Source organism: Osmerus mordax, chromosome 5 (assembly GCF_038355195.1).
Source record: "Osmerus mordax isolate fOsmMor3 chromosome 5, fOsmMor3.pri, whole genome shotgun sequence".
Taxonomy (NCBI): domain Eukaryota; kingdom Metazoa; phylum Chordata; class Actinopteri; order Osmeriformes; family Osmeridae; genus Osmerus; species Osmerus mordax.
This window is the reverse complement of record NC_090054.1, coordinates 20,393,528-20,402,857: the sequence shown is the minus strand read 5'-3', so window position 1 is coordinate 20,402,857 and position 9,330 is coordinate 20,393,528.

Genomic DNA, 9,330 nt, shown 5'->3' with positions numbered 1-9,330 from the left:
ACACACACACACACATGAACAGGATGCACACACACACCCTCTGTCCCTCTGTAACTCTTGTGTGGAGGGTGTTTCGCTGCTCCTCTGGGTGGAGGGTGTCTGGTCTGGGGGAGATTGATCAGTCTGGCAATGAGACGGGGTGGAAGGTCCGTTGCCCGTGGTAGCGACCCCCATCTGAGGCCTGGTGTGTACGTGCAGACATGTGATCACGCACCTGTGTAGGTGTGTGAGTGTGTGTGTGTGTGAGTGTGTGTGTGTGTGTGTGTGATGGTCCCAGGACGAGAGCATCTCATTAGGCAGGAGGAGCAGCAGGAGATCAGACAAGGTCACACTGGGGGATGAAGATCGATCAGGAGGTCTGATACCCCCCAATACACACACACCCCAATACAGGACGACACACACACACACACACCCTAATACAGGACGACACACACACACACACACACACACCCCAATACAGGACGACACACACACACACACACACACACACACACCCTAATACAGGACGACACACACACACACACACACACACCCCAATACAGGACGACACACACACACACACACACCCCAATACAGGACGACGCACACACACACCCCAATACAGGACGACACACACACACACACACACACACACACACCCCAATACAGGACGACACACACACACACCCCAATACAGGACGACACACACACACACCCTAATACAGGACGACACACACACACACACCCTAATACAGGACGACACACACACACACACCCTAATACAGGACAACACACATACCGCAATAAAGGGCGACACACACACACCCCAATACAGGACAACACACACACACACACAGCAATACAGGACAACACCCACACACACACACAGCAATACACCACCAACACATAGACACACACGGACAGACACACACACACAAGCGTACACAAAAGCAGCACATTAGCTCAGTGCACAGAAAGATGAAAGCCAGCACACAGAGGCAGTGGATGTTCAGAAACACCTGAGCAGTTAACAAACATGCAGCGGCCTGAGGAGCGAGCATGGTCACAATGTCGCTGCGTAACACATACTGTATACTGCTGTGCATGTAAATACATAGTTCTACACACACACACGGACACACACACACACACACACACAGACACATGCTGAAATCTAAATTAGGGGTGCAAATTGGGGGAGAAGCCAAGACGCAGAAGGGGGTCTGAGCTGAAATGGAAGACTCGAGGTGATCAATACTCTCCGAGATTTTCTCTCTCCTCTCTCCACTCAATTGTCATGCTCCCTCCAAGCAATTAAATGAGTTCCCCCTCTCTCCTCCCCCTCTCCCTGCAACCAACACCAAGCCCTAATACCTCAGTCAGTCCCTTTGGTTTTTCTCATTGCGTTCACACACACACACAGCCCTATTCTGAGCGCGCTCTGTGCATGCTAAAAGCCTCGCAATCCTACCTAGGAGTAACTGGCAACTGGAGTGGTTCAATTTTCTGTGAAGATACTCATTCTCCTGCGTATCTGACACACCTGGTTATATAGGTGCGCTCTGATCAATTGTGTGAACAGTTACACACGTTCCAATTTGCCGACACTAAACAGCTTGATGAATGGAATATGAGGAACACGCCGGGGGTTCTGGGAGCTCCTTGTGGCTGTGAGGGCTTTCCATGCAGTGTGTGTGTTCGTATGTACGTACACTGCATGCATGTATGTATGTATGTAAACTGCATGTATGTATGTATGTACGTACACTGCATGCACGTATGTATGTATGTATGTATGTAAACTGCATGTATGTATGTATGTACGTACACTGCATGCATGTATGTATGTATGTATGTATGTAAACTGCATGTATATATGTATGTACGTACACTGTATGTATGTAGGGCAACACGATTTTTTTTTTTATGTGTGCATGTGAGTGTGTATTAATGTAATGTGGGTATTGTGAGTGTGTGTGTGTATTTAGATATAGTGTGTGTATACTGAGGAAATGTATGCATGTGTGTGTGTTTGTGTGTTCTACAGCACCCAGCTGGGGTCCAGGCAGCACAGACGCAGGGCCAGGCAGCACAGACGCAGGGCAGGCAGCACAGACACAGGGCCAGGCAGCACAGACGCAGGGCCAGGCAGCACAGACGCAGGGCCAGGCAGCACAGACGCAGGGCCAGGCAGCACAGACGCAGGGCCAGGCAGCACAGACGCAGGGCCAGGCAGCACACAGCAGGTCAGTCAGACTGCTGTCTCCGGCAGCAGGAAGCTGACAGATAATAACAGCATATTTAACTCAACACCATGTTGAGGAAGTCTTACAGGACACTGTAATTAGCCGCTGGCACCCCTCACCCGACACAGATCACCCCGCTAGGTCCACATATGGCCCGCAAGGAGCCACAATATGGAGCCATTATACAAACTCCAATCAGTAACCAGAGTGCAGTTTGGCCAGTCCTGTAATGACAGTCTTTTGACTTGTTTTGTATTTACCGCATTCCAAAAAGTAGTTAGGTTGCAATCAATGAAGTATGAATTGTATTTACTTTTGCTTAATATTTTCTATGTCGTAATACTTTTTTCCTGATTAGTCATTGTTTCGTTTGATTGACACTATTCCAACAGTTGTCTGTCCTACAGTAACCCCAGAAAAACACACTCGACAGCGTTTCCCGTTGATTTGAAAGCGACAGAGGATTGTTCTGAGTGTCCCTCGTGGACAAGACTAAACGTTAGTTTCAGGTTGGTTCCTGTTTGTGCCCTCCTGGTCTGGTGTTTAGCGAGGTGTTTGTGCCCTGCTGGTCTGGTGTTTAGCAAGGTATTTTGTTCCTCCTCAGGTTCAGACGGATCAGGTTCTCTATTTGAGAACGGTTCCAGCATCGTTCTGTTCTTTTCTCCCAGATAATCTGTCCGTGTTGTCATGACGAGCTCAGGGGTCTGGGGGTGTGATGTCACAAAGAGAGAGGTGCATTGTGGGGCTGCGAGTCGGCTCGCCTTCCAGACAAATTGATTAGTGAAGGTTCAAGGCTGATTGTTGGAGCACTTTGCATATACAGAACGCTTCTCTCTCCCCCCTCTCTCTCTCTGTCTCTCTATCTCTCTGTTTCTGTCTCTGTCTCTCTCTCTCTCTCTCTCTGTCTCTCTCTGTCTCTCTCTGTCTCTCTATCTCTCTGTTTCTGTCTCTCTCTCTCTCTGTCTCTCTGTCTCTCTGTCTCTCTATCTCTCTGTTTCTCTCTCTGTCTCTCTCTCTCTCTGTCTCTCTCTCTCTCTCTCTCCCTCTCTCAACAAAAGGGAGAGGAGACGTTGCCAAGGGAATACACTGACACACAGTCCTGCACGCACACACACATACATACACACACACGTACACACACACGTACACACACATACCCACGCACAGGCACAAACACACACGCACATGCACACACACACACACATACAAAAAACACACGACAACTAGGTTACACACAGCACGAGACTTGACTTGATTGTGCAGTTGTTCACACTGTAACACACAGTCAAGCTCTCTCTCACACACACACACACACACACAACACAATAAAACTGCCTGTTTCAGAGTCCATCACATCCTCCTGCTCCAACCCTCACATCTCTCCCTCCACTCCCTCCACCCTTCCACCACACAACCCTTCATCCTTCCATTCCTCCACCCCCCCACCCACCCCCTCCCATGTGCCCTCTCTGGTTGACAGGTCAGAGCATGTCTGGGAAAGCTATCTCAGGTCCCCCCCAGCCAGGCGGAGGGCTGGACAGAGACACCAGAAGGACCCAGGCTGGGGGAGGGGCCTGTGTCGGTCAGGGTCTCCATCATTTGCCATATTTTTGTAGTTTGTACACGGAGGGGGTGTGTTGACATGGAAGGTTTGTGGGATGTATTGATGGGGGGGAGGGGGGGATGGGGGGAGGGCAGTGGGGGGAGGGGGGGGAAGGGCAGTGGGTGGGGATGGGGGGGAGGGGCAGTGGGGGGGAGGGGGGAGGTTGGGTGAAGGAAGGGTCTGTGTTTGTGCACCCCCACAATTCCACACCACGGATATTCTTACATGCACACACATTACACTCATACACCTCCCCTCCCCCCCCACACACACAGACACACACACGAAAACACAGGCACACACGGAGCCCTTTGCGAGATTGATGCCTATTGGTCATCCTGCAGACACGGAGAATAAAGAGCCGGTCTCTATTCACATGTTAAACAGGGCCAGTGCTGGGATAACCCCATCTCATTCACGACCCCGGCCCTGACTCCCCCCTTCCCCTGCTCAGACAGAGGGGTTATTATCCTAATCACCTACACTAGCACTGCCCCACGCTCTGTAATCACACAAATCAAGAACCCTTTACAGGGCCACAGAGAGAGAGAGAGAGAGAGAGAGAGAGAGAGAGAGAAGAGAGAGAGAGAGAGAGAGAGAGAGAGGGAAGAAGAGAGAGAAAGAGAGGAGAGAGGGAGTAGGTCATTTCCAAAGCTACGATGTTGATTGGACCTCTCATTTTGTGTTACGGGGTCTTTCGTGGACCAGAAGCTGTTGTCCTTGACGACGGGCAGGAACGAGGGGCTCACACCTCCTCCCCTGTCTCCCCCTCGCCTAGTTAACTCCACACACACAGAACATGACCTCAGCGACGGGCTTGAAGTCAACTTTTCATACTCCTGCGTATTATGTACTTGATTTAGCCTCTTCAGTAGATCGTGTCCTTCTGTGTGTGTGTGTGGGTGGATGTGTGTGGGTGGAGGGGTGTGTGGTTGTGTCTGTGGGTGGGTGTTGGTGTGGGTGTGTTTGAAATGGGGAAGGAGTTATGCTTTTATGTAAATAAAAGCATGGTCAAACTCATCCATAACTGGAACAGAGAAGACGACAAACTTTAAACTCATGTTTGATTTCATATTTGATCTCACTTGGCTCTCAGTAGACACCCTTGCTGTAAGAGGACATTTTTCTCTGGACAAAAAAAAACATAAATCTGCTGCGAGTGCTTCAGGGTCTGGGAATGACGATGCAAGACGTTGGGTCCGGCCCTGGTGAAGACCCAGCCTGCCTCAGTCGTCTAGGCGACCAGAAGTTTCCGGCTTGTTTTCAAGATGGCAGCTTTGATGAATCACGTTGTCTATTTGCGACAGAGTCAAACGTGAAGGACGTTTGTGCTGATGTCTCCTGGTGTCTCGTGAGGGTGTGTGTGTGTGTGAGTGTGTGTGTGCGCGCTGATGTGGGACAGAGTGGTTGTGTGTAGGTGTGCGTACTTGTGTGTGTGATGTGCGCAGGGAAGCAGATGGCTATTAGATTGAATTTGATTGCAGTCGTATTAGGAATAACTCTCAAGAGAGTGTCCTTGGGGGAGTCATGTGATGTTGGTCCACGCCACCCCCCTCTAGTGCCAGCCCTCTGGTCCTCAAACTCAAACTTACTGCTGAGACTCAGGATCTGGGTGGAAATCCAAATCAGCTTCCTTTCTCTCTCTCTCTCTCTCTCTCTCTCTCTTCTCTCATCTCTCTCTCTCTCATCTCTCTCTCTCTCTCTCTCTCTCTCTCTCTCTCTCTCGTCTCTCTCTCTCTCTTCTCTCTCTCTCTCTCTCTCTCTCTCTCTCCTCACTCACTCCCTCTACCCCCCCGCCTCTCTCTCTCTCTCTCCTCTCTCTCTCTCTCTCTCTCTCTCTCCCTATCTCTCTCTCTCCCCCTCCCCCCACCCCAGTCTCCTCCCACACCCTCATCCCATTCCGTTGGCGGATTATTTGGCCTAATTATGAATAATGCATGAAGGCCTCTCCCCCTTGGCTGACAGAGAAGACTCTTATTGGCTTTGGCACGCTGCCACTCACTCTCTGTCTGTCTGTCTGTCTGTCTGTCTGTCGAGGGCGGGACCTGTTCAGAAGCACCCCCACAATCAAACCTCATTTTCCCTCCCAAATGTAAAGCAGGCAGACCGTGACCACAGCAAATCACATTAAAGTTGGTGGAAGCAGGCCAGATTGTGGGGGTGTCTCTGGTGGGACAGTCGACCCTGGTTTGTATCTCTGGTTTAGGGGCCTACCTGTTTTAGGGGTGGTGGGAGAGGCTTGGTAACATTTTAATATCACGGTAGTTAGGAGTCTGTGTCAAGAGACAGTGGAGAAATAGGACACATGGAGAGGGTAGGGCTGGACAGCGTGTGTGTGTGTGTGTGTGTAGGTAGGTGTGTAGGTAGGTGGGGGGGGGGGCCAGTTGCTACAATATTAACAGGAGCGCTGGTGGGCAAGGAGCGGTGTGTGTGTGTGCTGTGTGTGTACATACAGTAATGTGTGTGCCCATGTGACAATGTGACAGTCCACACCCCACTAACCCCCCCACCCCCACCCCTCACCCCTTGGGGCAGCGTCAGTCGAGGGGGAGGGGGGGGGGAGGAGAGAGGGGGGGAGGGGGGGTAGGCGTAGTTAAAGAAATAAAGACAGTGTGTTATCTGAGGCTGCAAATCCCCCGTCGGCTGTGTGGATCTGAGATGGAGGGAAATCAATAGATACTCAGAACACACTGCCATAACCTTGTCAAACCTGACCAAGGGTAGAGTCTGAAAGACAGGGAGGGGAGCAAAGTGGGGGAGAAGAGATCAGGAGAGGGAAGAGAGAGAGGAGGGTGAAGAGAGAGAGAGAGAGAGAGAGAGAGAGAGAGAGAGAGGAGAGAGAGAGAGGAGAGAGAGAGAGAGAGAGAGAGAGAGAGAGAGGAGAAGGAAGGGGGGAGAGAGAGAGGAGAAGGAAGGGGGGAGAGAGGCAAAGAGCAGTGGTCATGTGGCTTCGCCTAACAGCTTAGTGTGACTGACCGCTAGTGGCAGTGCGTGTGTGCATGCTTGCTTGTGTGTGTGTGTGTGTGTGTGCCACAGTGGCCTCACTGTGCTTCTGTAAGCCGTCCACGTCAAACAGCTCATCTCAGAGTGACCATGGCGATGAACCTTAGATCCACTGGCAGATTAACACCCAGACCTTCAGTGACCCGGTCTTTGTCTACACACACACACACACACACATACACACGTGTACATATATACACACACACACACACACACACATACACACACACGTGTACAATATATACACACACACACGCACACACACACACACACATACACACACACACGTGTACATATATACACACACGCACACACAGACACACACACACTACACACACACACGTGTACATATATACACACACGCACACACACACACAGTTTGCCAGTGCTTCAACAACTTAAACCTGAATAGGGCTTTTACGAAAGCAGTAAAACTCAAACTAACTGATCCGTTCACGGGCAGTAAGAGCAGTGCAGAGACAAGACCATGGTCAGGTGACTGGTCAGGTGACTGGGCCCCGGCTGGTAAACGGATGGGACAGGATGTGGGTGGGGAGAGGGAGGGGACATGAAGGGGAAGGGGACAGGAAGGGGGGAGGGGGACAGGAAGGGGTAGGGGACAGGAAGGGGGAGGAGGGACCAGAAGGGGGGAGGGGACAGGAAGGGGGGGAGGGGACAGAAAGGGGGAGGGACAGAAATGGGGAGGGGACAGGAAGTGGGAGGGGACATGAAGGGGACAGGGCCTAAAAAGATTTGGGACAGGAGGTTTCTCAGCAGAGAGGTGGGGCAGGGTCAAGCCAGTGGGAGGGTGTTTGGGGTATATATACACACACACACACATACACACACACACAGACACACACACACATGCAGACTGTGCTGTCACGTTGGTCAGCACAGATTTCCAGGGAACTTGGGGTCAAGGGGGTAACATACTGTAAGGATGCACAGCAGGCTATTTACCTTACCAACTGCTGCATGACCTGGCTCACACTCACACTCACACACACACACACACACACACACACACACACACACACACACACTCACACTCACACACACACACTCACACTCACACACACACACACACACCCTTGTGCGTATCCCTAAGCGGAAGGAGAAGAGACACCATTACGAGGTCATCAATCTGAGGATGAAAGCAACATGTAAAATACATGGAGCTTGTCTTGGTTAACGTATCGATATGGAAGCCAGGGAGAGGATAATGACCAGGCCATCTCGCTCCCTTATCCTCTGCCTTTACACCACTTTTGTCTGAATTATTTAACTCTTGTGCTCTTGGATAGTTCTAATCTTAGCGTTCCTTAAACCTCTTCCAATTGTCTCCTTCTGTTTGCTTCCCTTAGTTTTTTTTGCTTTAATGTCTCATTTCCCTTTGCTTGTGAGTGACAGACTTATTTCACTATCATTGCTGTTATTTATCTCATTCTCTAACTGCTTCTCTTAATGTGTCATAACCCCTCCTGCTCTCTCTCTCTCTCTCTCTCTCTCTCTCTTCTCTCTCTCTCTCTCTCTCTCTCTCTCTCTCTCTCTCTCTCTCTCTCTCTCTCTCCCCCCCTCCCCTTCTCCCTGTCTCCCTGCAGGTTAAGAGGTAGAGGTAGATGACAGATGGACTGTACATGCCCTCCTGCTCTCTCTCTCTCTCTCTCACACGCAGGATCACACGCACACACACAAAGACACAGTTATGGCAGATGTATACAAGCCACCACCACCATACACACACACACACAGACGGTGACCGGGGCCAGAGCGCGGGGGGTGGAGCGCGGGGGGTGGAGAGCGGGGGGTGGAGGCAGCACGGCTGATGTCACAGAGGAGGTCAGCTCAGTGTTTGGTTTCCTCCTGGTGATGGTCCCCCCTCCTCCCCCCCTCCCACCTTACCCCCTCCCTCCCCATCTTGTCCCCCTCCATCCCGCTCCCTCCCTCCCTCCCCCCATCCCACCTTACCCCTCTCCCTCCCCATCTTGTCCCCCTCCATCCCGCTCCCTCCCTCCCTCCTCCCCTACCCTTACCCCTCCCTCCCCATCTTGTCCTCCTCCCCTCCCCCTCCCTCCTCCTCCCTCCCTCACCCTTCCCTCCCCCTCCCTCCCTCCTCTCTTTATCCTGGATCGGGGTGTTCCTGCTGTGACAGTGACCTTGCACAAACCCGCCTGACCTGCTCCAGCCATCAACACACCCACACTCCGCACACACAAGCGTAATCTGACCCAGAAGGTTCTGGGAGTGAGTGTGTGTGTGAGGTTTTTGTGGTGTGTCACTTCTGAACTAATACCCAAATCTGAATCCATCGTCAAGGAAGGAATCATGCTGCTGAAAGGAACTGGAGACGTTTCATCTCTGGGATTGAATTCCATGTATTTCATGATTTCTATGGAAAGGTAATGTGTGTGTGTGTGGCTGTGTGTGTGTGTGGGCAGTGTCCTTTCCACTGGGTGACAGGAAGAAGGAGAGGAGGGCGACAGATGAAGAGAA